At 43.9% G+C, this 27,974-nt stretch overlaps 1 long non-coding RNA gene across 1 annotated transcript; it reads right to left on the reverse strand.

The window, feature by feature from the left end:
- On the reverse strand, positions 1 to 27,964 carry LOC147116166 (uncharacterized). The gene is made up of 3 exons (XR_015078599.1): positions 27,902 to 27,964; positions 1,250 to 1,324; positions 1 to 640 (listed from the first exon to the last, which is right to left on the reverse strand). It is a non-coding gene; the product is annotated as an uncharacterized LOC147116166 (long non-coding RNA).
- Positions 27,965 to 27,974: the final 10 nt, after the last annotated feature.

Consider the following 27,974-nt stretch of genomic DNA (forward strand, 5'->3'; position numbering starts at 1 on the left):
AAGAATGCAATGATCCTTTATATCAGATCCCTGACAGAAAAAAATAACTAGAGAAAGAGCCAATAAAACGTAATAGGAATGAAATGGATTTGTCAAAACTAATTATGGAAGCAGAACAATTGTTACAAAACCAAAGAGATTCAGGATAAAATTAACATGAGCAGTAGCTCTCATCGAGCCCATAATAGAAAATTTTACAGAAAACAACCAAACTAAACGTTGCAATAATAATACGAAGAACAAATCCTCCCTATCAACTCGTGAGCACTAAATTAACATCACGAGAATGGTTGAATACAAAATGAACCAAACACTGTTCAAAAAAGACAGAACGAGTTTGGCCAAGTATATAATGGCCAGTCCAGTTAAAATCAAATGTCCATCAACACAGGAAAAATTGGAACTATATTACAGAAACAAACTATCCAAACCAAACGACAAAGCAGGTATCAACAAAATTGCAGCGTGCACCAACAAAGCAAATAGTACGGTCCTTATGAATTAAATAAGTGAAACAGAGATTGAATCGGCCATGGAAGAGATGAAGAAAGGCAACGCACCAGGCAGCGGTGGCACTTCAGTAGAAGATCTGATGAACATAGAATGAGCCGATTTCAGCCTCCTGCCAAGAATCTTCACTCTATGGATGAAATCACAAATCATTCCAGATAGTGTGAGTAAAGTCACACAGTCCTTAACCCTAAATCAGAAGACACAGTGCACCTCAAAAACTTAGATAACTGGAGACCATTAACAAAAGGCCCCATATTGCTCAGTCGTTTTACCAAAATCATCGCAAAAAGGATAGCTGAAGCTATCAGCTTAAATCCCAGACACAACGGCTTCCTAGCGGGAGCACCTGTAGGTCACTCGAAAATATCCATACTCCAAAACATTATAAAAGGTAAGAAAAAAAATGATAACAACTGACTGTGGTTCTCGTGGACCTGGCCAATGCATTCGATCCTGTTGCACACAAATTGATATCGAAGGGTCTGGCCAGAATGGGGTTGAACAAACAGTTCAATAAACTGATTGAAAACCTGTTCCCCAGAACTACAATGATTATCAAAGGAGACAGGAAAATCACAGACCCAATAATCATCAAGAAAGGGATCACACATGGCGACTCTGTTTCTCCTCTTCTGAACAAAATAACCATGGACACTTTCCTCTGCTCACTAGAAAAGGGTGGCTCCGGCTTATGGATGGGAAGTAACAACAGCTCAAGGAAATACACAGTACTCACATTCGCTGACTACATTTTACTCTTAAGCGTATCCCACGCCAAGATCATCAAAAACTTATCCATGTTGGAGTTGCTCTGCAAGAAAACAGGACTGGACATTAACATAAAAAGAGAGCTGGATTCGAAATGATTTCCAGCAACAAGGCTTTCCTGTATAACCAAGGAAGGAAATGGGCCTTAGAGAGTAAAGAACTGGATTACATAACTCCATGAACAATTGAATAAATATCTTGCTGCTCAGATCGATCCATGGTCAGATGTCACTGAAGATAAGATGCAGAAAAACTTTCAACGTGTTACACAATCTCAAAGAAAGTGAACTGAAATGCACTCAGATGATTCTGATATTAAAAACACACCTGATACTGAGAATCTATGACCATCTTATTCGCAGAGATTTCACTAATTATTCTGTACCGAAAAATTAAATAGGCCATCAAGGAAATTCGAAACTTTCCCGAAGATAACTCCGACGGAACACTCTACTGAAGAACAAGTGACGGAATTTGAGCCTACCCAAATTGGAAATGCAGGTACCATCGACGACAAAAAGGAAACTTGAAGTCTTGGAGAAGTCAAACGATCCTAGCATAAGAGCCTCATTCAAGTATTGCGGAACAAACAAAAAGGCAACATCGAAGAATTGAAACATTTCAAAGAACTCAGAGGCAAATGAGCAAGAAGGATCATCGAAAAAAATATTCACCATGGACAGTGGTACAGAAACGGAAGATCTAGAACCAGACATAGCAGAACTGCAAAATATAGTATAATAGCAAAATACTGCGGATGCCGGAAATCTGAAATAACAACAGAAAATGCTGGAAATACTCAGCAGGCCAGGCAGCTTCCTTGGAGAGAGAAACAGAATTAACGTTTCAGGTCTGGGACCCTTCATCAGAACTGGAAAAAGCTGGAGCTGTAACAGATATTAAGCAGGTGCAGAGACAGGCGGGGGGGAGGGTTAGGAGGGGAGGAAGGAATAGAAAGAACACCATGTACTTTTGTAAGAGGCAGGAAAGATAAAATATTGCAAATGGGAATGGCAAAAATCATACTGCATGAAAAATGGGGGCAGGGATAATTATCGGAAATTGTTGAACTCAATGTTGAGTCCAGCAGGCTGCAAAGTGACCAATCGAAAGATGAGGTGCTGTTCCTCGAGCTTACGTTGAGCTTCATTGGAACAATGCAATAGTCCGAGGACAGAGAGATCAGAGTGGGAGTGAAGCGGTGAATTAAAGTGACAGGCGACCGGAAGCTCAGGGTCACCCTTACGGACTGAACGGAGGTGTTCCGCATGGGGAGACCAAATGCAGATTGGGCGACCGCTTTGCGGAACACCTCCGTTTAGTCCATAAGTGTGACCCTGAACTTCCGGTCGCCTGTCACTTTAATTCACCGCTTCACTCCTACTCTGATCTCTCTGTCCTCGGGCTATTGCATTGTTCCAATGAAGCTCAATGTAAGCTCAAGGAACAGCACCTCATCTTTCGATTGGTCACTTTGCAGTCTGCCGGACTCAACATTGAGTTCAACAATTTCAGATAATTATCCATGCCCCCATTTTTCATGCAGTATGATTTTTGCCAGTCACATTTGCAACATTTTATCTTTCCTGCCTCTTACAAAAGTACATGGTGTTCTTTCTATTCCTTCCTCCCCTCCTAACCCCCCCCCCGTCTCTGCACCTGCTTAATATCTGTTACATCACCAGCTTTTTCCAGTTCTGATAAAGGGTCCCAGACCTGAACCGTTAACTCTGTTTCTCTCTCCACGGATGCTGCCTGGCCTGCTGAGTATTTCCAGCATTTTCTGTTGTTATTACAAAATATAGTACCCGAGGAGCGACGAGGCAATAGGAAGACCAACATAAATGAATGCTTAGAATGGAGAAGCTTGGCGTTTGAAAAATGGGCAAAACTCCACTACCAGGACTTGCTATCGTAACGACAATATTTCAAACAATTTAATCAGTTTAAACAGTAAAATTAAACTATCTAACTTTTTACTGTAAACGCTCTTCTACTAAAATCAAATATCTACACCACAAGATATACACTTTCACTCAGAAGGATCGGATCAACAAAATTCTGCAGGAATTGCAGTGCTGACAACAAAACCCTACCCCATATATCAGGAAGCTGTCGCTCAGTTAAGCACCCACAGATAAGGAGACACAACAAGGTTCTGGAAAGGTTGGAGGAAAAGATCATTAGATATGGCTGGCCAGCCTACATCGATCCCGGACTCAAATTATCAGATGGCAAAATTTGGAAACCCTACATAATCTTTCAGAATGTTGATGATATCGCCGTATTCGATGTGACGATACGGTACAAGAATAATAACAAGCCCCTGAAGAAGACATGGTCGGCGAGGGAGGACAAATATTAATATCTGCAACCTGTAACTAAAGAGATGACAAATGGATCCAACATAAACTTATTTGCATTTGTAAATGGAGACTTAAGGTTAGACTTAACAATGCCCTTCAGAAATTCCTCAAAATTGATTGATACAAACCCTGCACCAATGAGACCTCAAGTTTGACATTACTGGTGACACTGGAAATGCTTCAAATTTTCATGGACTCCTAAATAGAACCCCATCAATACAAGGACTTATAGCGGGAACAATGTATTTAATTTCATAATACGGATTTTCTGTTATTCGTTATTGTATTAAAAATAGTAGTTAGTTACATCAGTCTCTATCTGTATAATATAAGTTAGAATAAGGATTAGCCACATCAGTAATGTTAATAATGAATTGCAAGCTTCAAATGATGACAGGGTATAAGGCATACACTGCAAAATAACTGTTCGACCTATAGACCCGGCATTTTGCTGCAGGTGGGTGAATTCCAACTTTTGTTGAGTATTTGAGCACCAAAAGTTTAGACAAAGCTTAGTCAAAGCTGCCTATACTATCCTAAAATGCAATTACCCCCGCCTCGCCTCGCCTCCCCCTTGGCTTGGAAATTTCACCGGACTGACCTTGTGGACGAGCAAAGTAAGTACTCGGAAAGAGTGTGTAGTATTAACAGCGTATCCATCAGGATGAGCAGGGGAATAAATATTGCTTTTAGAATGAAGAAGCACATATACATCAAAAGAATATATACATCTATATATTCCTCCAGCCATGTTCAACACCAGAAATCTGACCCTGTTATTTCCTGTCCCTGAGCAGCTTTCTTTCCTGCTGCAACATTATCATTTGAATCGGGTACTTTTTTTTGTAATAAGTTTAATGTGAGACAACTTTGTGTTCTAAAAATTGACAAACACTAAGGTGTAAATATTCCTCCATATTTATTTTGAGGTATGATTGTTATGGCTGCACATTCGGGACCACATAAATCAATACATATGAACCAGGCAGGTAGAAATCAACTGCGAATAATAGACAAGTTAATGGTAAGAAGCCCCAAGCTCCTCCGACCCTGTAGAACGTTAGGAAAAAGGTTGCAATAGTCCCAAAATGTATGAAAACACATGTAGGTTCATATATCAAGAGTTTAATATTCATCCTTTGCTGGTTATTTTGTGTTAAGCATCCCTCTTGCCTAGATCAAGGAAGTGGTACAATCATTTGTTTTCAGAAGAAAAAAAGTAGAAACATTACTTAATCAATGATATGACTCAATGCTTCAGTTCCAATATACTGCAGGAATACCAGTCATTCTTTTTAAGGAAATACACTGGTTTAGGAGAAAAGACCTGAGGAGCGAGAAAAAAACAATAACACGAAGCGAATCCCTTAAGTAATAAACATGGTCAGTTTCTCAAATATATATTGATCTACCCTTCTAAGTAAGTTTGCAAATACCCAAAGTGCTTCTCATATTTGTACTCTTGGTGATGAAGTCCCATCATTAGCATGCATAAATAAACCCTCAATAAGAATGTTATATATTAGACGTTAGCCAGTTACTCATGTTTGCACAAAGCAGTAGGTTTCCATCTTCGGAGTAATCCAACTAAATTATGTAATTCATTTATAATTTTTAAATACCTTTAGAAAAGGTAAGTTTATTTTCTAGCCCCGTAAAAGATTAAATAATTTTTTTCAAAAAAATATTTGTGTTTCAAAATATTTAATGTAATTTTAACTAATTTTAAAAACGTGATTTAAAAACAAAATATTTAATGTTTTAACATGTTTTTTGCCTGATCCACATTCATACTTTTGACAGGTCAAAGCTGAGAGTCCTGACAAAAGTATGAAGGGGGATTCCCTTCTTCCATTGGTTCCCCATTGCCCATGGGATCCCAGGGACGCTACTGAACCACATGCATCTCTGGGATAGTTGGGCGTCTGCGCATTTCCTCATGGAGAGGCCCAGGAGTGGAAATTTACCGGATCTCCGGAGCACTCAGGTAAGTTCATACATATTGTCCAGATCGGAGACATCTGCATGCAGGAAGCCTACGATTGGATAATACAGGCCATGATGAGTGCTCAGTAAACCAGGTATGAAAAATAACAGCAAATATGGTTTACTTTGCAATGGATTACATTTCATTGATTGAGCAGAATGTGAGTGAAAGGAATTATAAAAACGTAGTAGTTATCTTGCACTAAATGGCTGGCCTGTTTATTACACGGTCCAGTTTTCCAACAGATTTTGCCAAGACACTTGAAAATGAAGGGATAATTACTGGTCCAAGCCCTTTTTGGGCTACCCCAGATCAGGCGTATTCCCCATATGTTCACCTTCAACTAAAGTTAGAGATAGTGGAATTCTATAAGACGGTCAATCGAGCCTAAAGGTCCAGGCTATCTCACTCCAAAGGAAAAGAGCGACTTGAAGATATTGCCCTCCTCAAAATAGCACTTTTAATAAGTTTCACTAGACGCTAAGCTTCTGGATATTATGAGGTTCTGGAAACCCCCCCCCCCCAGAATTTTGGAACTCATCACAAAAGAGTGTACAGAGATTGAGTTCACCAGTTTGATACATAAATACAATTTGAGTCAATTCTAAAAATATAGATTTATTACAGAACCGATATGCAGCTAATAGCTGGTGATTCAATCGCAACCTTAACAGTTCAGAATACAAACTGCATACATTTCTTATTCTCAGAGATTCTCTTTCTCAAATCTTAACTTCGTTATATTTTAACTTATTCTTGATCCTGAAAATCCACCAAAATCAAATAAGAGTACATTTTGATTCCAGAGACTCAAAGAGCTAAAAACTTACAGAGCCTGCCTCTGAAGTTGTGAATCGTTTGTCCCTTCCAGCAAATTCTGACTTCCTATCTGAACGTTCCATAATTTTATACCCTTTTTTTAGTGGTATATCCTTTGAAGTTTTCTGCTGATGCAAGCTAATTTTCTCCAGTCATTCTTTCTGTTGACTTCTTTCAAATCTTACTGTCAGTTCAGCTGTTAACTTGGAGAAGCCTGTCTCTAGCTTTAGGTGTTCAAATTTTATAATACAAAATGGCTATGACAGATTTATCTATTTGATGCCATTCTAACGAATGACTTCAATTCAATTTCTAAATCACTTTAGCTGGTTATAAACAAACGTCGTGTCTACTAACTGTTCCGTTTTAAACACAAGCACCATGTGATTGCTTGGTGCATCTATTGAAGTCTTATTTACAAAGACTTCTTTTTGTACCTTATACAATATGTACATCAAAAACGCTTCAACTAGGGTTTTCTATGCATTTCTTAGCTACTTCAATTGGTTGTATTAAGAATTATGTCTCCTGTCTTTCATTTGATATTACTTTTACAAAGGCACATTTTTTAATGTTCTGTGTTTCTGTTCTAAGTGTAAGTTTATTACACTCAATTTGGGCATTGCTATTGTGTTTGTTCAAATGTTCAGACATAGAGGAACCTCCAACATGTTGTTTCAACAGGGCTACTCTTAGTATTAACAACTGATGCCCACATCAAAAGCTTGTATGGTGTTCACAGCTCTGTGTCAACAAACCATCCCATCACAGAAGCCTGTTTTCACATACATAGAATATAGGAGCAGGAATAGGCCATTCAGACCCTTGAGCCTGCTCTGCCAATCAAAGGGATCATGGCTGATCATCCAAATTCAGTACCCTGTCCCTGCTTTCTCCCATACACCTTGATCCCTTTAGCCTTAAGAAGTATATCCAACTCCTTCTTGAATATATTTAATGAATTGGTCTCTACTGCCTTCTGTGGTAGAGAATTCCACAGGTTCACCACTCTCTGGGCGAAGAAATTCCTCCTCATTTCTGTCCCAAATGGCTTACCGCTTATCCTTAGACTGTGATACATGGTTTTGGAATCCCCGACCATCGGGAACATCCTTCCTGCATCTAGTCTATCCAGTCCTGTCAGAATTTTATAAGTTTCAATGAGATCCCCTCTCATTCTTCTAAGCTCCATCGATTATAAGCCCAATCGACCCAATCTCTCCTCATACGTCATTCCTGCCATCCCAGGTATCAGCCTGGTGAATCTTCGCTGAACTCCTTCCATGGCAAAAACATCCTTCCTAAGAGAGAGCGACCAAAACTGCACACAATACTCAAGATGTGGTCTCACCAAGGCCCTGTACAACTGCAGCAAGGCATCCTTGTTCCTGTACTCAAACCCTTTCACTACAAATGTCAACATACCATTTGCCTTCTTAACTGCCTGCTGCACCTGCATGCTTATATTCAGTGACTGGTGCACAAGGACACCCAGGTTTCGTTGCACTTCCCCTTCTCCCAATCTATTGCCATTCAGATAATTATCTGCCTTCTTGTTTTTGCCACCAAAGTGGATAACCTCACAATAATCCACGTTATATTGCATCTGCCAAGTGGATAACCTCACAATAATCCACGTTATATTGCATCTGCCAAGTGGATAACTTCACAATAATCCACATTATATTGCATCTGCCATGCTTCTGCCCAATCACCCAACCTGTCCAAATCATCCTGGAGTTTCTCGGCATCCTCCTCACAGCACACACAGCCACCCAGCTTTGTGTCACCTGCAAACTTGGAGATATTACATCTAGTTCCCTTGTCGAGATCATTATTACATATTGTGAATAGCTGGGGTCCAAGGACCAATCCCTGCGGTACCCCACTAGTCACTGCCTGCCACTCGGAAAAAGACCCATTTATTCCAACTCTTTGCTTTCTGTCTGCCAACCACTTCTCTATCCAAGTCAATACCTTGCCCCCAATCCCATGTGCCTTAATTTTGCACGCTAATCTCTTATGCGGGACCTTATCAAAATTCTTCTGCAATTCCAAATACACCACATCCACTGGTTCTCCCTTATCTATTTTACCAGTTACATCCTCAAAAAATTCCAGTAGATTAGTCAAGCACGATTTACCTTTTGTAAATCCATGTTGACTTTGTCCAATCCTGTCTCTGTTTTCCAAGTGCTCTGCTATTACATGTTTCAGAGTGAACTCTAGCATTTTCCCCACTACCGATGTCATGCTTAACACGCTGTAACTAACCGTTTTTGCTCTACCACCTTTTTTGAATAGGCGGGTAACATTAGCTACCCTCCAATCCATGGGTACTGCTCCAGATACCATCAAATGTTGGAAGATAATCAGCAATGCATCTTCTATTTCTAGGGCTACTTCCTTAAGTACCCTAGGATGTCGATTATCAGGCCCTGGGGATTTATCGGCCTTCAATCCCGTCAATTTCCCTAACACCATCTCCATACAAATACTGATTTCTTTCAGTTCCTCCCTTTCATCAGACCCTATGTTCCCCGACATCTCTGGGAGTTTATTTGTGTCCTCTTTTGTGAAGACAGAACCAAAGTATGTATTTAATTGGTCTGCCATTTTTTTGTTCCCTATTATAAATTCCCCTGATTCTGAATGCAAGGGACCTACGCTTGACTTCACCAATCTTTTTCTCTTCACATATCTATAAAAGCTTTTACAGTCAGTTGTTATGTTCCCTGAAAGCTTACTCTCACATTCTATTTTCCCCTTCTTAATTAATCTCTTTGTCCTCCTTTGTTGAATCCTAAACTGCTTCCAATCCTCAGGTTTACTTCTTTTTCTGGCCAATTTATATGTCCTCTCCTTGGATTTTATGCTATCCCTAACTTCCCTTGTTAGCCACGGTTGAGTCACCTTTTTTGTTTTATTTTTATGCAAAACTGGGATGAACAAATTCTGTAGTTCATCCATGTGGTACTCAACGACTGAGCCACCACAGCCCTCTGGGGTAGAGAATTCCAAAGCTTCACCTCCCTCTGAGTGATGAAGTTTCTCTTCATCTCAGTCCTAAATGGCCAACCACTTATTCTGAGACTGTGACCCCTGGTTCTGGAAACCCCAGACAGGGAAATCATCCTCCCTGCATCTACCCTGTCAGGACCTGTAAGGATGTTGTGTGTTTCAATGAGAGCCCCTTTCATTCTTCTAAACTCTAGAGATTAAAGGCCTAGTCTGTTCAATCTCTCCTCATAGGACATTATCCCATCCCAGGAATGAGACTGGGGAACCTTTGTTGCACTGCCACTATGGCAAGTATATCCTTCCTTAGTTAATGAGACTAACATTGTAGACAATACTCCAGGTGTGGTCTCACCACGGTCCATATAATTGCAGTAAGACGTCTATACTCTTATACTCAAATCCTCTTGTAATAAAGGCCAACATACCATTTGCTTTCCTAATTGCTTGATGTACCAACACGTTAACTTTCAGTGATTTGTGTACAAGGACACCGTGATCCCTCTGAACACCAACATTTCCCATTCTCTCACCATTTAGAAAATACTCTGCTTTTCTATTTTTCCTACCAAAGTGGATAACTTCACATTTTTCCAGGTTATATTCCATTTGCCATGTTCCAGCCCATTCACTTAACTTGTCTATTTCCCCTTGAAGCCTTCTTGCATCCTCCTCACAACTTACATGCCCACCCAGCTGTGTACCATCAGCAAACTTGGATACATTACATTTGGTCCTCTCATCCAAATCAATGATGTAGATTGTGAATAGCTGAGGCCCAAGCACTGATCCTTGCGGTGCCCCACGAGTTACAGGCTGCCAACCCGGAAATGAGCAGTTTATTTCTACTCTCTGTTCTCTATTCGTTAACCAATCCTCAATCCATGCTAATATTTAAAACCCAATCCCATGAGGCGTCATTTTCTTAATAAGCACTTGTGCGGCACCTTATCGAATATCTTCTGAAAATCCAAATACACCACAGCCACTGGGCCCCCCTTATCTTTTCTGGTTGTTAAAACCACAACAAACTCTAACAGATTCGTCAAACATGATTTCACTTTCATAAATCCGAATTGACTCTGCCCAATCCTATTATTTTTTTTGAAGTGCCCTGTTACCACGTCCTTTGTAATAGATTCTATCAATTTCCCTACTAATGATGTCAGGTTAACTGGTCTGTAGTTCCCTGTTTTCCCTTTCCTTCCTTTCTTAAATACTGTAGTTATATTTGTTGACTTTCAATCCCTGGGAATCGTTCAATAACCAACAATTCTGCAAATATCTCTGTAGCCACCTCTTCCAAAACCCTAGAATGCAGGCCATCAAGTCCAGGGGATTTATCTGCTTTCAGTCCCATTACTTGCTCCAGTACTATGTTTTTACTAATATATAATTTCTTTCAGTTCATCATTCTCGCTGGATCCTTGGTTTTCCATTATTTCTGTGAAGATTTTGGCATCTTCTTCCGTGAAAATGGACACAAGTTATTTGTTTAACTTATCTGCCATTTCCTTATTTCCCCAATATAATTTCTCCTGTCTCAGCCTGTAAAGGACCCACATTTACTTCTGCTCATATTTACCTTTTCACATACCGAAAGAAGCTATTACAGTCTGTTTTTATGTCTCTCAGCATTTTACCCTCATTCTATTTACATTTCCTTCATCAATTTCTTGGTCCTCCTTGGCTGAATTCTAAAATCCTCCCAATCTTCAGGCTTACAACTCTTTTTGGCAACATTATAAGTCTCTTCCTTTGATGTAATACTATCTTTAACTTCACATGTTAGCCACGGTTGGACCACTTTTCCTGTGGGATATTTGGGCCTTAAAGGAAGGTATTGTGGCAGAGCCACTGAATGAGTCTGGGCAACTGTATGTAATCCCCTTTAACGACATTCTAACACCAGCCTAAGCCGGTACCATTGTGTTAGACATTATTGTGTTTTGTATATAGTGTTTGTATGTACGGGGCGTGGCCCCTTTAAGAGCGCGGGAAAACACGGGCAAATGCGATGACGTTACATCGCAAACCAAATGACTGTCCAGGCAGTCCCCATGGAATCTCCATCTTGTTAAGACCTGTTTTCGTGGTCCTCTTGGATCGATCTCAACAAACAGTTCGAACTTGTTTAGTCTTACATTAAAGACCAGTTTGTTTGACCTCCTGTGTCGACCTCAGTTATTAGTTAGGAATTCGACAATTCCTACATTGGTGACACCGTTTTTTGTGAATGTTTTTCGCAAAAAGTACACTACATGGAGGCCTACGCCATTTCGCTGAAGCTACCGCAGTTCTGGGAGCAGCAAGCGACCTCGTGGTTCATTCAGGTCGAGGCCCAGTTCGCCCTGAGGGACATCGTTGCGGATCAGACCAAATATTTCTATGTGGTCTCTGTACTCAACTGCTCTACCACCTCAAGGATCATCAGCCTCCTCGAGAACCCTCCAACGGAGCGCAAGTATGAAACCCTCAAGGCGCGGTTGCTGCAAGTTTTCTGGCTCACTAAATCGGAGCGCGCCCATTGATTGCTCACTATGCCCGGGCTCGGGGACTCCAAGCCTTCGGAGTTGATGAGCCAAATGCTCACAATGCTGGGCTCAGAACCGGAGTGCTTCCTTTTCCGTTAACTATTCCTCAGCCACCTGCCTGAGCAGGTGCAAGCTGACCTGGCCAGATCGCGGCAGAGGCGGACAAAATTTTCGCGGTAATGCTGCGGTACTGCACCGCCACGAGGCACCCATCCCCCACAGATGCCGACCCAGCTCGTCAGCCTGCTGGGCTGTGTTTCTACCACGTGCAGTTCGGTGCGAAGGCGTGATGTTGCCGCCCTGCCTGCAGCTTTCCCCAATGAAAAAAACAACCGCGACTACTGAGGAACAGGTCTAACGGGCGCCCCGTGGCTGCCATGGTGATCGGCAATGCGGGCAAGTTGCTTTTCATCACCAATATGCTCTCCGGTCGTCATTTTCTGTGCGACACCGGAGCGCAGTGTAGCATTTTACCCGCGTCCGCCCTCGATGTGCAGGCAGGGAATCACGGCCTTGGCCTTGAAGCGGCCAATGGTGGAGCAATTCGGACCTACGGCAGACAGAGAGTCTTCGTGGGGCAACGTTTCCACTGGGAGTTTGTTATGGCCAAGGTTTCTCAACCCATTCTCGGCACGGATTTCCTGTGCACCAACAGCCTCCTGGTCGATGTGAAGAAACGGCAGTTGATCAATGCGGCAACTTTCAATTCTATCCCTTGTTACCACAGTAACACTACGTCGCGCACCGTCGCCTGTGGTTTCCTGACTCCTGACAAGTTTGCTCTTCTGCTCGCCGAATTTCCCGACCTGACAAGACCCACGTTCTCCTCCATAGTCACAAAACATGGTGTTGAGCACCACATCACCACCAACGGCCCCCCAGGTCTATGCGCGAGCCCGGCGCCTGGAATCTGGCACGCTGGCAGTCGCAAAGGCGGAGTTCGCGACCATGGAACGGTTAGGGATTATTCGCCGGTCGAATAGTCCCTAGTCTTCACCCCTCCATATCATCCCGAAGCCTGGTGGTGGATGGTGACCATGCGGCGACTATCAATGACTAAACGACGCCACCACTCCTGATCGGTACCCGATCCCCCACATCCAGGATTTCTCTGCCCATTTGGCAGGGAGCACCGCCTTCTCGAAAGTCGACCTCATACGGGGCTACCACCAGGTCCCAGTGCACCCACAGGACATCCAGAAGATTGCAGTCATCACCCCATTCGGCCTCTTCGAGTTTTTGCAAATGCCGTTTGGGATAAAGAATGCCGCCCAGGCTTTCCAACGCATGATGGACTCCATGCTGCGGGACCTCAAGTTCCTCTTTGTCTACCTGGACAATATTCTCATTGCCAGTCCTACTAAAGAGGAAGATATCTGTCACCTACGCACCCTTTTTCGATGCCTCAGCCAACATGGCCCGATTATCAACCCGACCAAGTGTCAGTTTGGCCTGCACCAAATTGATTTCCTGGGGCATCGCATCACCGCAGAGGGAGTGGTTCCTTTACAAGCGAAGGTAGAGGCAGTGATATCCTTTCCACGCCCGCAAAACATTAAGGCTCTGCAGGAATTCCTAGGCATGGTAAACTTTTACCACCGTTTCCTGCCTAAGGCAGCACTACTCATGCAGCCCCTGTACGAAGCCCTCAAGGGCTAGACTGGCAAGAACCCGATAGACTGGATGGATGACATGGCCCGAGCGTTCACCGCCACCAAAAGCGCCTTAGCTAACGCAACCATGCTGGCACACCCGCTGCCAGGAACCACCATCGCCCTCACCACCAACGCGTCAGACTACGCAATCAGCGCCATGCAAGATCAGTGGGTGAACAGGACGTGGCAGCTGTTGGCATTCTTCAGCCATCAACTACAGCGGAATGAGAGAGCTTATAGCATGTTCGACCGGGAGTTGCTCGCCCTTTTTCTGACCATCCGCCATTTTTGCTTCCTCCTGGAAGGACGCCCTTTCACCGCCTTTGTGGACCATAAGCCACTACCTTTTGCCATGGCCAAGACTGCCGAACCGTGGTCATCCTGACAGCAACGTCAACTGACCTACATATCCGAATTCATCACGGATATACAGCGTGTGGCCGGTAAGGACAACCTGGTGGCATACTGCCTCTCCCGCGAGACCGTCAATACGGTTCATTTGGGCATCGATTACGCCCTCATGGCAGCGGACCAAGCCTCAGACCCAGAAGTCCAAGCCTGCAGAACGGCCGTCACTGGCCTCTGGTTGGCTGACATCAAGTTCCATTCGGCAGGTACCACGCTGTTTTGTGACGTCTCCATACAGGATCCTTGCCCTGTCGTGATAGTCGGTCTGGCGCCGCAAAGTGTTTGACGCCATACACGGGTCGTCACACCCAGGAATGAAGGCCTCTCAGAAGCTGATATCAGCGAAATTCGTATGGCATGGCATGCACAAGGATGTCCGAGACTGGGCCAACACCTGCGTGGTCTGCCAAAAGGCTAAAGTGCAGCGCCACGTGAAAGCTCCGTTGGCCACCTTCACAGTTCCGGAGCGACGTTTTGACCATGTCAATGTGGACCTGGTAGGACCACTCCCACCCTCCCATGGTTTTTCACATATCCTGACCATGGTTGACCACACCACCAGATGGCCGGAGGCAGTTCCCCTGTCATCCACCACTTCGGCGGACGTGGCCAGGGCGTTCATTTCCACCTGGGTCGCCCATTTCAGAGTGCCCGCAGATATTTCTTCCGACAGAGGACCGCAGTTTTGCACTGAATTCTGGAATGCAGTGGCCCAAGAACTCTGTGTCAAATTGCACCGCACCACGGCCTACCACCTATAGGCGAATGGCCTCTGTGAACGCTTCCACCAATCACAGAAAGCCACCCTGAGGGCCAGCCTCCAGGATGCTGGATGGGCAGACAAGCTACCATGGGTCCTGTTGGGCCTTCGCACGGCCCCCTAGGAAGACCTTCACTCTTCATCAGCGGAGCTGGTGCATGGTCAGCTGCTGCGAGTCCCGGGGGATTTCCTGCCAGCATCGACGAAGCCATGGTCCGCATCTGACCAGCTTACTAGTCACCAGGAGGCGGCCAGATGCTTCGCACTGGCGCTCACTTCGCATCATGGGCTGCAGAGTTCGCACATTCCCCCGGAGCTTCACAAGGCTGAGTAAGTCTTTATTCGCCACGATGCTCATAGGGATCCACTCAAGGCCCCATATACTGGTCCCTTCCGCGTGTTGGAGGCAGGGGACAAAACCGTCACTGTAGATGTTGGTGGTACACCGGACCAAATTTCGGTCGATCGCTTAAAGCCAGCACATCTGGACCTCGACCGCCCCGTCGAGACAGCACAACTGCCGAGACGAGGTCGGCCACCCATCGCCGTTACAGCAAACCAAGTACAACCACCCGCCAGATCACCAGCCGCCCCACAGCCTCAGGAGTACAGGAGTCGTTCTGATGGGCTCATCAGACCACCTCACCGCTTGACTTTGTCCGTTAAAGCTAATTCTGGGGGGGGGGGGCGCTTGTGGCGGAGCCACTGATAACTCTGGGCAACTGTATATAATTCCCTTTAATGATGTTCTAACACCAGCCTAAGCCAGTACCATTGTGTTAGAAATTACTGTGTTTTGTATATAGTGTTTGTATGTACGGGGCGTGGCCCCTTTAAGAGCACGGGAAAATGCGGGCAAACGTGATGACGTCACGTTGCAAACCACGTGACTGCTCAGGCAGTTCTTGTGCAATCTCCATCTTGTTAAGACCTGTTTTCGTGGTTCTCCTGTATCGATCTCAACAACCGTTTTGAACTCGTTTAGTCTTACATTAAAGACCAGTTTGTTGGATCTCCTGAGTCGACCTCAGTTATTAGTTAGGAATTCGACGATTCCTACAGTATATGTGCTGTAAATGATGGATTAATTCTATAATTGCTAGCCATTGCTTGGTCTACCATCATAACTTTACATGTAATTTCCCAATATGCCATTGCCAACTCGCCCCTCATACCTACTTAGTTTGCTTTATTTAGATTTTAAAGCCTAGTTTCGGATTTAAAGTAAACAGTTTGAAACTCAGTAAAATTTTTTATCATTTTATGGTCAATCCTATCTAAATGACCCATTACTTTAAGGTTATTAATTAACCCTTTCTCATTGCACAATACTACATCTAAAATAGCCTGTTCCCTAGTTGGTTCCTCAGCATACTGATCTAGAAAACCATTTGCCATGAGTTTGTCATCCACACTATTACTGCAAATTTGGTTTGCCCAGGCTATATGTAGATTAAGTTCCCCCATGATAGTTGTATTGCTCTTGTGACATGCGCCTCTAATTTTCTGATTTACACTCTGCCCTATATTACAACTACTTTTTTGGGGGCCTATAAACAATTCGCACCAATATTTCCTTGCTCCACCGCAACCGATTCAACTGCTTGATTTTCGGAGAAAAGATCCTTTCTCTCTATTGCCTTTATCCCATCCTTTAATATCAGGGCTACCCCTCCTCCTTTTCCATTTTGCCTATCTTTTCTAAAAGTGAAGTATCATGGAATATTGATTTCCCAAGTTTGGCCACTTTTTTACCACGTCTCAATTATGGCTATTAGATGAAACATGTTCATTTCTAGCTGCGCTATTTTTTCATCTTTATTTTTGTGAATGCTTCACGTTCAGATATAGTACTTTGAGATTTGATTATCTATTTTCCCTGATGTCACTTTAGTCACTGATCCCTTATTATCTTTGTTACTCTTTCTGTCCCTTCCTGACGCACTCTGCATACTTTTACCCAAAACACTACTCTGCTCCAGAGCTTTGGCATTTCTCTCGCTGATTTTAAATTGATTAATTCCTGAGTCTTCCCTTCACCTCCCCCACCCCCACTCACTAGTTCAAAGCCCTGTCTGTTGCAGTAGTTATTCGATTCGCCAGGATAATGGTTCCAGGCCAGTTTAAGTGGACCCCATCCCAGTGGAACAGCACCCTCTTTCCCCAGTACTGGTGCCAATTCCCATGAACTGAAACCCCTTCTTCCCACACCACACTTTGAGCCACGCCTTTAAACCTCTAATCTACTTGTCCCTATGCCAATTTGTGCGTGGCTCAGATAACAATCCAGAGATTATTACCTTTGAGGTTCTTCTTTTTAATTTTGATCCAGCTCCTCAAAGCCACTCAGCAGAACCTCATTCCTAGTTTTACTTATGTTGTTGGTTCCTTTGTGGACCACGAAACTAGATCCACCCCAAGTCCTTCTCAACCTCAAGGAGCTGCCTTTAACCCTGGCATCGGTCAAGCAAAACATTCAGAACTCTCGGTCATGGCTGCAGAGAACAGTATCTATCCCCCTGACTGTACTGACCCCTAACACAACTACATTCCCTTTCACTCCCACACTTGAACAGTCTCCTGCACTATGGTGCCATGGTGAACTTGCTGATCCATCCTGCTGGGTTTTCCCTCAACCACACGGGCAGCAAGAGCCTCATAGCTGCTGGACAAGCGGAGGCTCTTCCAGCACTGCACCAGGGGTCCCCTTACCTGTCAGAGTTGCAGTCACACCATTCTGTCCCTGGCCACTAACCAGACGTGTACCACTACCTAACCAAAGGGGTGTGACTGCCTCCTGGTTCAAAGGGTCCAGTTAACTCTCCCCATTCCTAATGCCCTGCAATGACTGCACCTCAGACTTCAGCTCAAAAACTCTGAGCTGAAGTTCCTCAAGATGCAGGCACTTACTGCAAACGTCGTTATCCGGCATCACAATGCTCTCCACAAACTCCCACATGTTCCAGTTGCGGCCAAGCACCTGCACTGCCATCCCTATATGTCCTTGTTTTATTTAATTAAATGTAATTTGATATGTATTTACGTAACCTAGTTTACAGTGTAGTTTCTTAATTACATGTTTGATCTAGAGTAAGTTAAGCGTACTGAAATTAAATATCTACCTGCAACACATAGCACTACAAGTAGTGTAGGCAATAAGCAACAACTCCTTCCCCCTCTTCTCCGACTCCGTTTAATTCCGCTCTGTGCAGACCTATCTCCAGGGTTTCCGCTGATCCTTGCTTAATATTATGGCTGAGCTCTGAAATTCCGTTGTATGTTTAACTAACATTAGCAACGTTTAGTGCAGCATTTACACAGAAAATGCAACATTCAGCAAGCAGTGACTGTTTGACGCTTCAAACAAAGAATATCAACCACAAAGTATGTGTGAACTTAAACCCGCCGTGCAACAGAGCCTACTCAACCTAGCGAGCGTAAAAACACAATAATCTGGAAGTGATCTTAGGTCAAAAACTGCAACTCTTTCCATTGGGGTTTTGACAATGTTACTTTTGTAGATGTTGAGCATGAAAAATATATGTGCCAAAACAAAAATATCTATTTGAATTTAATGAATACGTTTATAAGTTCAAGAACGTTTTAGAATCTTAAGAGGTATTTTGCATAATATAAGTCCCTGTGAGGTGTATTTGGCAGATTACAATACGGGGACTGTGAGTACTTTGGCCACTACAAAATGGTCTCCAACCCAACGTCCACGCCTGAAATCCAATTCCATCCTATTACCTAGCTACTCATTCGAACTGAATTCAGGAGTGAGCATTCTCGCTGATGCATGAGCTGCACTTCTTATTTTATACAATTTCAAGGACTGCCGATTTTCTTAGCCATAGCGTTAGAAACCTGCATGGTAACCATCACGGAAACCCTTATCCACGTATATATCACTTCCACTCTCAACTTTTTGAATGCTCCCGAATGCCCTGAGCTCCAACTTTCTTAAAATTAAAATGGCCAAAGGGTTAGCCATTTGCATCTTATTCCACATATATGAGCTCTGATGCTGCAGAGTCGTCAATGTTATAAACAAACGTAATAGATTCGTCCACAATCTTGATCCACTTTATCTTTGCAGAAAATTCCACCCCTGTATGCTAGTGGATGCAGATGCTCTGTGCAGTTCAAATTTATGCTTCCTGTGTAATGTCTCACTTAATTCTCTTTAGGTCAAATTTGAGCTATTTTGCCACATATTTTACTGCTTTTGCGTAAGTCGCACATTCCCATCTTACCATTTCCTGATTTTCGAAAGCCGGCTTCGATCCCATCCCAATCAAGGAAAAATACTACAGACTCTGGAAAACTTAAACAAAAACAGAAAATGTCATAAACACGCAGCAGCTTAGGCAGTATCTTTGGAGAGAACACCCTAGTCAATGGATGAAGTGTGGACATTTCGTCATTGGTGGACGCAGTGTCCACATCTGAATCGTTGGTTGGTCTGTTGTACCCACAGATAGACCATCACCTGCTGAATGTCTCAAGCATTTTAAGATTTGGTCCTTATCTCCTTTGGCCTCTTCAGTGCCTTTACTATTCCGGGCATCCATTTCTGATCAGCTTGTTGAGAGCCTTGGAATGCTTTCTACGAGAAACAAGCTGCAGTTGGCAGAATTATTTTGCTGAAGTTTTTGTATACACAAATTTTCAGGTGATGTTAAGTTGGTAGGCACAGTACATTGTATAGATGGGAACATAAAGTAACAATAGGAATAAAACAGATAAAGTGAGTGGGCAGAACTATGTCAGATGAACTACAAATGTGGAGATGAGTGAAGTATTTCACTATGAATCCAGGAAGGATAAATCGGAATATTTTAGTAATGGCGAGAGACTTCAGCCTGTAGAGGAGAAAATGGATTAGGTGTCCATGTACACCGGTCAATAAAAGCTAATGCACAGCTACAAAGTTTAGTCAAAATTCGAATGGAATGTTCGCTTTTATCTCAATGGGGTGGCATGCAAAGGGGAGGAAGTTATGCTGCAATTGTACAGAACCTTGGTCAGATCCCAGTTGGAGTACTGTATTAAATTGTTGGCACTGCACCTCAGAAAGGAATTATTGAACTTGGAGGGTGCACAGTGTAGTTTCCAAATAGTAGCTTAATGTTTTACATTATGGCGGCAGGTTGCATAAAATTGGCTTGTATTCCTCTGAGATCAGATATTTGAAGTCTGATCTAGATGAGGTGTCTGGAATTATGAAGCAATTCAATAGGGTAGATAGAGAGAAACTAATTGTGCTGGTGCAGGAATCCAGAACAAGAGGACAAAATCATAAAATTAGAGCTAGGCCATTCCGGGCTGAAATCGGGAAAGCCAGCTTTCTGTTACATATTTTCATTACATGTGCACCTGTCCACTATCTTTCAGCGATTTGTATAGCTGCACCCCCAAATCCCTCTGCCTATCTACAGTTGGGCAGATGATGAACGTGAATCCTGGAGAAAGGGCACATAGGGAAATGTGGGCTTTTTTTCTCGAAGTTAGACGCAAGAGCAGGACCCTCCACGGAAATCAGCTCTTGAATATATAATTGGGATTGGCTGTTCATTCCATACCAGACCCGTTTGGATTGCTTACCAAGATCCACTATCCTCCCCGTCTAAAATGAGAAACAATTTTCAAGGCAGCAAGAAGTCTCTAATATCCGGGGAATTAAAGCTCTTTTGGAGAACTGATAAGGAGCTCAAAAAATGGCAAGCAAAAAATAAAGGGCAAGAAAAGTTGAAATTCTATTAGCCATCTGCAATATTGGGCCAGAAATTCCAGGCCAGAAGCGTGAGTATGTTCGGGTTACTCACGCTTCTGGCCGTTGGAAATGCCGGCGTTCAGCAGGAACAGCGCATGCGGGGAACGCCGGCATTTCCAGACCCGAGGTCTATTCACAGCGCGTGCGACTGCACAGGCAGCGCTTGCGCAGTGAACTTTGTGGATTTCACTGATGGATTCAGTGAGGTTAAGTCCTTAGAAGTTACACTTGAAAAAAGCAAGTGTAAAGTTGTTCATTGGCTGCGGAGGAAGATATATTTTATCGTGGAGCTTTTGAAATGCAATATTTTTGTTTGGGAAAGGGAGGGAAGTTATTTTAAGTAAGTTTTAAAGTTTAATTTTTTTTTTTTTTTTTAAAAAAGGGTTTTCAGAACGGTAGGTAGAAGGAGCAATTGTGGCTGTGTGAATGGAATGTGAGAATGAGTTATGTATGTCTGTCCACATATATTCCTTTACGTATATGTTTGTATGTTTTATATTCCTTTACTAATGTGTATGAATGTATGTTTTTAATTATGATTTTCCAATAAGTTACTTTCTCTGAAAGTCATAACTAAATAATACATTCATACAAATAAGTAAAGGAATATATACATAACACACAAAGGAATATATACAGACATACATACTTTCAGAAGCTCCACGATAAGAAATATCTTCCTCCGCAGCCTCTGGAGCAACTGTACCCATGCTTTTTTCAATCGGTAAGTTGTGATGACTTGACCTCACTGAAAGCATTAATGAAAGCGGCGAATTATACTGCGCACGCGCTGCCTGTGCAGTCGCACGCGTTCTGACTCTGAACCCCTTCGTTCAGAGGACAAGAAATGCCGGTTTTTCCCACATGCACTGTGAATGCTGAAAACCGGCATTTCATCCGGCCAGATGCGTAAGTACCCCAACCGTACTAGCGCATTTGGAAGGGAATTACTGGGCCAACATTTTACATGTCAATAAAATAAAAAATTTAACAATTGCACGACTTGCCCCCTCGCATCTGCGACTGAGGGCCCAAGGAGGTGCATTGCGCAAGAGGTCATCATCGTACGTATCCTCACACTGTTCCCTTTGGGGAACTATATGAAGTGGTGGAAGGATTTATGGCCGTGATTAACGCTCATTCCGTGACCGTAACCATCTTTGAACCAGCCATTAGGGCGGTTAGTCCTATGGCGGGAGGGTTTTACGGGCTCCCACAAGCTATACAAGGAGGGGGGGCCACCCACACCCACGGACGCAAATATCCCACTGGATGCCAACCCAGAATTTAGAGCCGGAGCTCCGACTCCACTTGCCGGGACTGTCTGGAGCGGGGTTCGAAACCCTACCCTGATCTGGCCCAGCGGCGGGGATCCTACTGCTATGACAAAGGCCCAATCAAATTAGCAACGTGAAATGGCAGCATAGGGCTCCAGTCACAGGGAGGGAAAAGGCACAGGAAACGTATGGGTGTCACCTTTTGTGCTGAGTGGGCCTTTTGCGTAGCAGTAAGCATACCCGCCGCTGGGCCAGAAGGAGTAGGGTTTTGAACCCCACTCCAGACAGTCCTGGCAAGTGGAGTCGGAGCTCCAACTTTAAATTCTGGGTGGACATCCAGCGGGATACTTGCGTCCGTGGGTGTTGGTGGCCCCCCCCCCGTCAGATGGGTTGTGGGAGCCCGTAAAACCCTCCCGCCATAGGACTAACCACCCTAATGGCTGGTTCAAAGATGGTTACGGTCACGGAATGAGCGTTAATCACGGCCATAAATCCTTCCACCACTTCATACAGTTCCCCAAAGGGAACAGTGTGAGGATACGTACGATGATGACCTCTTGCGCAATGCACCTCCTTGGGCCCTCAGTCGCAGATGCGAGGGGGCAAGTCGTGCAATTGTTAAATTTTTTATTTTATTGACATGTAAAATGTTGGCCCAGTAATTCCCTTCCAAATGCGCTAGTACGGTCGGGGTACGTACGCATCTGGCCGGATGAAATGCCGGTTTTCAGCATTCACAGTGCATGTGGGGAAAACCGGCATTTCCTGTCCTCTGAACGAAGGGGTTCAGAGTCAGAACGCGTGCGACTGCACAGGCAGCGCGTGCGCAGTATAATTCGCCGCTTTCATTAATGCTTTCAGTGAGGTCAAGTCATCACAACTTACCGATGAAAAAAGCATGGGTACAGTTGCTCCAGAGGCTGCGGAGGAAGATATTTCTTATCGTGGAGCTGCTGAAAGTATGTATGTCTGTATATATTCCTTTGCGTGTTATGTATATATTCCTTTATTTATGTGTATGAATGTATTGTTTAATTATGACTTTCAGAGAAAGTAACTTATTGGAAAATCATAATTAAAAACATACATTCATACACATTAGTAAAGGAATATAAAACATACATACATATACGTAAAGGAATATATGTGGACATACATACATAACTCATTCCCACATTCCATTCACACAGCCACAATTGCTCCTTCTACCTACCGTTCTGAAAACCCTTTTTAAAAAAAAAATTTAAACTTTAAAACTTACTTAAAATTTCTTAAAATAACTTCCCTCCCTTTCCCAAACAAAAATATTGCATTTCAAAAGCTCCACGATAAAATGTTTCTTCCTCCGCAGCCAATGAACCACTTTACACTTGCTTTTTTCAAGTGTAAATTCTGAGGACTTACCCTCACGGATTTCATGAATGAAATCTACGAAGTTCACTGTGCAAGCGCTGCCTGTGCAGTCGCACGCGCTCGAGGTCTGGAAATGCCGGCGTTCCCCGCATGCGCTGTTTATGCTGAACGCCGGCATTTCCAACGGCCAGATGCGCGAGTACCCCAAGCGCACTCACGCCTTTGGCCGCGAATTTCTGGCCCCTTATGTCAGAGACTGAGAGAGTGAGAGGTACGCAGGAGGGTGAGATATAAGCAAGGGACAGAAGAGTGTCTGTCTTCAGGTTAAAATGAATATTATTTTTAAAAGAAAGGGCGATGGTGAATCGGGAACCCCAATAACGATTTGCATATTGAGTCGTCTAATTTTCACTGTGAATTATGGTAGCTTGTCAGTTACAAAGCGTAAATGTTAATTTTTCTCAGTGTGGAGACAAGATTTCTACATACTAACATGTGCAACATCAGAGGCAGAATTAGTTATTTTAAAACTATTTGCCTAGCCAACAATGGGTGATAGCAAATCGGCACAAAATCGGTTGAGGTAAAAGCGGGCGCCCGATTCACCATCGCCCATTTTTCCCACACAGATTAAAGTCAAGATTAGGATCAGAGACATAAATAGAGAGATGAAGACCATTTTTGACTTCGCTCCTGCTGACCTAATTTACTTCAAAAGTAAGTTAACTTTTCAAACCAAACACAGCATCTACGAAGGAAATAGTAGGAAAGAAAGACCATAGTACTAGGCAGGAAACCGGCAAAGGGTAAGACTGCCTTAGTGCGCTTACTACACAGCCTGGAGGAATGAATTGGAGTGCAGAACAACTGCAAAGGATGTAGGGTTATATGTCAGGGAGGTGACAGAGGAGCAAGTGAACATGATTACATATGGCCTGAGTGGATATTTCAATAAGGAAGAGGTAGGGCAGTGTCGATTGGATTGAGGAGTGATATGAAGGAAAAGTGGCAGTTGAAAAATTCAAACATGGGAGAAGGTAGAGTAGTGAAATGTGTGGGGATGAATAATTGGGCTAAGGCTGCAAAAGGAGCCGGTGAGGGCCAGAGTGTCCCTGTAAAGTCATCCAAAGTGCTCCCTTTCTTCCAATGGTTAATATTTTTTTCTTACACTAAAAATGCCTGGTGCACCAACACGGACATAATCGATAGATCCTGTTTGGCTGATTTGGAATTCCTCACGGTAAGGTGCAGACCCTTCTACCTGCCTCGGGAATTCACGGCTGTTATCATCACTGTGGTCTACATCCCACCACACGCTAATGCCAAACTAGCACTGAAGGACCTCTACAGGGCCATCAGCGAACAACAAACTACGCACCCAGACGGAGCTTTTATCGTCGCAGGGGACTTCAATCACATAAACCTAAAATCTGTGCTACCGAAATTCCACCAGAATGTTTCCTGCCCCACAAGAGGGGAGAACACATTGGATCAAGTCTACACGAGCATTGTAGATGCTTATAAGGCCATTCCTTGCCCCCACCTTGGGAAGTCTGATCACCTCTCCCTGTTTCGAGCCCCGGCATACAACCCGCTCATCAAAAGAGTGAGAACATCAGTGAGATCAGTGAAAGTGTAGCCAGAGGGGGCAGTCTCGGAGCTTCAGGTTTGCTTCGAACGCACTGATTGGGGAATGTTTGCTCATAATGACATCGAGGAATACGCATCCACAGTGCTATTCTACATTAACAGTTGCGTCGAGGTCGTCACGACCCATAAAAATATCAGGACATACCCCAACCAGAAACCCTGGATGAACGGAGAGGTCCGCTCGCTGTTGAAAGCACGCGACGCAGCATTTAAATCTGGTGACGCGGCGGCTTACAGTGCAGCTAGGACCAACCTAAAAAAGGGTATCAGGACTGCCAAAAGGAAACAGACACTGCGGATAGAGGATCATTTCCACAACAACTCGGACCCCTGGCGCATGTGGCAAGGCATCCAGTCCATCACTGACTACAAGAGTAAAAACACCAGCCCTCCGGTTAGCGATGTCTCCCTTCTGGAGGAACTTAACAACTTCTATGCTCACTTTGACAGGGACAACAGGGAGCCGGCTACCAAAGCCTTGCCAGCCCCGGAAGACCAGGTGCTCACTCTGTCGACCTCCGACATAAGGGGTGTTCTACGCGGAGCGAACACACGAAAGGCTGCTGGACCTGATAGCATCCCTGGACGGGTACTCAAGGAATGTGCTGATCAGCTGGCTGATGTCTTCACCGCCATCTTCAATCTGTCATTGGCCCAGGCAGTAGTCCCTACATGCTTCAAGATGACTACCATTATTCCTGTGCCAAAGCAAATGGCTGTGATGTGCCTGAACGACGATCGACCTGTCACATTCACACCCATCATAATGAAGTGTTTCAATAGACTGGTCCTGGCTCACATCAAAGCCAGTGTTCCCGCCTCTCTTGACCAACACCAGTTTGCCTATTGTGCAAACAGATCAATGGAGGATGCAATCACAACTGCTCTACACTCTGCACTGAATCAATTAGATGGTAAAGAGACCTACATCAGAATGCTGTTCAGAGACTACAGCTCAGCATTCAACACTATCGTCCCCAACAAGCTGGCCACCAAACTCCACACTCTTGGCCTGAACACTTCCCTCTGCAACTGGACCCTGGATTTCCTAACAAACACACCCCAGTCTGTCAAATTAGTTAACCACACCTCCCCCCCCGACCCTGAACACAGGAGCCCCACAAGGATGTGTGCTGAGCCTCCTCCTCTACTCCGTCTTCACCCACGACTGTGTGGCTGTTCATGGTTCCAACACCATCATCAAGTTTGCGGATGATACCACGGTAGTCGGCCAGATCACCAACAACGATGAGTCAGTCTACAGGGAGGAGGTCCAGCATCTCGTGAAGTGGTGCACCAATAACAACCTGGCCCTTAACATCAAGAAAACCAAAGAAATCATTGTGGACTTCAGGAGGTCTAAAGGCGGAAGTCACACCCCCATCCACATCCATGGGGCTGTGGTGGAAAGGGTGGACAGCTTTAAGTTCCTCGGAGTCCACATCACGGAAGACCTCTCCTGGTCCCTCAATACCTCCTCTCTGGTGAAGAAGGCCCAGCAGCGCCTATATTTCCTAAGGAGGCTGAAGGGATGTAACCTGTCACCCTTGATCCTCTCTGACTTTTACCGCTGCACAATAGAGAGCATCCTGACGAACTGTATCACAGTATGGTATGGCAGCTGTAGCTACTATGACCGGAAAGCCCTGCCGCGGGTAGTCAAAACTGCCCAACGCATTACCGGCACCCGGCTACCGACCATAGAGCACATATACCAGAAACGCTGTTTACGGAGGTCACGGACCATCATCAAAGACCCTACCCACCCCAACCACAGTCTGTTCGCCCTCCTGCCATCTGGGAGATGCTACAGATGCATTCGCACCCGAAAGACCAGATTTAGGAACAGCTTCTTTCCCAGGGCTGTCATCCTACTGAACTCCACAAATAAACTCTAAGCCTGCACATCTGCCAATGCACTTTATTATGGTTATGTTTATGTTAATGTATTACAAGCCAAATGAATGTTGAATGTTTAAATGTCTTAATCTAAATGTACACTCTTGGGAGCCGCAAGCCTACATTTTGTTGTACTGCACTTGTGCACTAACAATGATAATAAAGTTGATTATTATTATTATTATAACACTCTACCACCCATCACATTCGACAGCAACTGATAGAGCATATATGTAGAGAAGGATGCAGAAGAGTGCAGAGAGAGATCAAAAATATCTTCACTACAGACAACAAAAGGGGATATAGAAAGGCACAGAAGTAGAAGAGAACAAAGAGCGAGAGCAAAGTTAATATAAAGACAACAGACTCAGGTTATCAACAGACCATGGACCTGCATTTGCATTGGGCTCCACTGATTCGTTTCAGTATGTAAGACGTGAGACCAGCGAAACATCAGAGAAACAATGTCGAGAACTCAACATGGTTATTTAAATTAATTTATTTTGGGATGCTGCGGAGCTCCCGCCGAAGTTGAAGGGAAGACCATTCACAGCCTGGCACAATTTAAGAGATTTTTTCCATTTCTGTGGGGGTTTCACTGGCACCTCCTGAAGGAATGGCGTGAAACTTGGACAACTCCGTCGGGTTTTATAGATTTTTTTCCGATCGGATCCTCACATTTTCTTTGAATTCAGCGTGTGAGTTTTCATTATCACAGTCTTGTATCATTAATGCAACCCCTGTTGCTGATTGGTTAGATTTTAAATGAAACTTGTGTATTTTGCAGACATCGATCATGGCTTTCTAATTCATGTTTTTCCGGCACGATGTTCGACTGTTAATTCTACTGTTATTGGTCCCTATAGTGAAACTCTTTAAATTGCATAGATTTAGAGGTAAATATTCGTATTTTCTCTAGTGTACTCATGATTTGTTGCGTCTGCAAAATATTAAATTAACTAAAAAGAGAAGAAAACAATGTACCAGTGAAGATAAACAAATTCGATCAGATTTATGAAAAGTTGCCGATTCTTCTGTAAATCAGACAATTTATGCAGCCAGCTCATCTGTTTCTGGAGATGGAAATAAAATCAGCGCAATATTTTAGTGTAACTCACTTGCACAGCTGGGCTATAAAATTTCATCGTGCCAGTCCCTCGCCCGAACTTAAGTGGAAACCTAGAACAACCA

Source organism: Somniosus microcephalus, chromosome 6 (genome assembly GCF_052327205.1).
Source record: "Somniosus microcephalus isolate GS21.2 chromosome 6, FLI_Smic_1.0, whole genome shotgun sequence".
In the NCBI taxonomy this organism is placed as follows: Eukaryota; Metazoa; Chordata; class Chondrichthyes; order Squaliformes; family Somniosidae; genus Somniosus; species Somniosus microcephalus.